The sequence below is a fragment of the Montipora capricornis genome, chromosome 8, assembly GCF_036669925.1.
Source record: "Montipora capricornis isolate CH-2021 chromosome 8, ASM3666992v2, whole genome shotgun sequence".
NCBI classification, from domain to species: Eukaryota; Metazoa; Cnidaria; class Anthozoa; order Scleractinia; family Acroporidae; genus Montipora; species Montipora capricornis.
The window spans coordinates 54,824,990-54,827,489 of NC_090890.1; positions in this window are offsets into that span (position 1 = coordinate 54,824,990).

The window sequence follows — 2,500 nt, forward strand, 5'->3', positions numbered from 1 at the left end:
GCTTTCCAAGAAGTTTTTCACGAACTCTGTCATCCTTCACACCAAGAATCAGTCGCTCGCGAACAAGAGACTCGCGCAGTGTTCAGAACCCACATGTCATCAATGAAGTTATGTAACTATCAAGCGGTTTATCCAAAAACTGTTCACGTTTAAAACTACACCTTTCATAAGTCTCATTTCGTGCCGGTGAACAACGCTCTTCGAACTTTTGGAGTACTTGGTCGATCTTCAGAGCGTCTGAAGAATTACCCCATTGAAAGTGTTATGTATGTCCATCCCTTCTTTATCGATAACATTTAACAGTGAAGTCACCCGAACTTCTTGTGATGTCTTGTGCATACCAGCCGCTAACTCGTAAAACTTCCATTCGCGACGAAACGATTTCCAATTTTGCCTTTGATGCAAGCGATCAGAAAGATTGAGTGGAGAAGGAATCTTTGCTGTCATTGTGCTGACAGCTGCCATGTTGATGAAATTAGACTTGCCACAAGTCGACCTTACGAGAATCCCGAGAAAAAATGTTTTGGCAAGTGAAGCGTGATTTTTCGGACGCGAAGCGGATGAGCGAGCGACGACGTCGCGATAGGTCGATTTGTCTGGCTTGCAAGGTTTTCATTTGCGTTTCGCGCCAAAAAGAGGATGACCTCATTCGCAAGTGGCACAATCCGACGAAACAATCGAACTCGTTTGTTTCTCCGAAATCGAAAGAAGACATTTGTTTACTTTGAGCTAAAGGCGTCAGAAACAAAGACGAAATAAAACGAAAGCTTATTTCAATCTCGAGTCGCTGCTTGCAAGGGAGATCTCCAGTGATAGAAACGAAACACTAGTTCGGAATATTAACGAGTAAGGGAAAGCTTCGAATGGTCAAGAAAGAAACATTATGGTTTATGGGTAGAATGGCTGCTCAATCTGAGTACATACGGATTTTAATAAAGTTCTGTTTCGTAGACCAGCTCGGAGTTGGTCCACTCGTGAGTTAATCTCCATATACACTGAATTATCGTTAGGGTTACATACGAGAAACCGTACAACGGAAGAAACAAATTTGAAATTTCAAAAAGTGGCGCGCGTGAGGAACCGTAAAATGGAAACCACGATGTAAACGAAAACCAAAATTTGCCACTTAGTGCGTGACAAAAGTATTATACTTAAGAATGTATTTTTCTCTGTGTCTGCGGGTAGGGATGAGCTAGTTGCGCTTGTTCAAGGTTGCTATGTGTGGCTCACCCTGCTAGCAGAGCCTTTCTTTCGCTTGCTCGATTTTGGCGTTCTCGAGAAAGGCTCTGCATGAATCAAGTAAGATCTTTATTGAATATGCGCTGCATGTTGCCAGGATACAGTCTCGAACCCAAGCCTAATATGCCAGATATCGCCGCCATCTTGGTTTTTCATGGTACAGCGGGCTCAATTATAACCATCGGTTTTGTCACTGAACGGACGCTCGCACTGGAAAAACCGGTTTGACGAGAGAAAACAAGATTGACTAGTCCAGAAGTTCGGGCTGCGGCGGCTTCAAGGAGTTGACGCGATTCGGGCAGAGCCTACTTTTCTCCTCCACAGTAAAGAAAACGACAAAAGGAGGCTCTGCTCGCAGGGTGTGTGTGGCTTAGATATAAATACATTGCTTGGTAAGGTTAGTGTATGCTGTTGCGTTTGCGAGAATTTTCCACGTGACTGCAAAGACTTCCTTCCTTTTCATCAATTTCGAGAAGTATTTACCGAGCTCGGTGTCATTTTTCCTTCGCTCATGTTTAAATGACTTCGGGTGGTTCCTCCATCTGGTTTTAAACTCTGTGGCAGTCAGACCGATAAATGTCTCAGTGGTTTCCTTGGTTTCGACCTTACCGCTTGGTACACAATTTCTTTTTGCAAGCATTCACTCCGTAGCTTGCACTCATCTTTTTTTCTGCAGTTGCACATTTTTGTGGTTTTGTCTTGCTGCATGGGGTTTTTCGGTTTTTCTTAAATTGTTTGTGTTGTGTCCGTCTATTATTTGTTTCATATTCGGTGTACGGCTATCGCTCAATTTGATGGTGTTTCGGTTAAATGTTTTCCGCAATTTGTGGCCAGTTGGAAAACATGCGTCGACAAGGCTGATGAACGCTCTTCCTATATTAGATTTAACGTTTCTGTTAAACGGAGGGTTAAACCCTATGACATCTCTACGTCTGTTCTTTTGCTTTGGTGGTCTTTGTGATGTAGGCTTGAACTTAAGGACGCTCGCGCCAAAATCTTCCTACGGTGAGATTTTCTTCATTTCTCGCCTAGAGTTAGATCATAAAGTACTTACTCCAAAAATGAAAAAAAAAAATGGGGGTCACTGACTTTGTTTCGGAGAAAATGACAGTGGAAAAATGCCTTAATTTCGAGAAATCGGTCATAATAGCGAGATGTAGGCTCATCTGCTCATCCATCGAAAATCATAAAAATAAACTGTTGGAGTGAAAGTTTCCGTGCATAGGTTTTTAGGAGTGAGATTTTTAGATAATTGTATGCC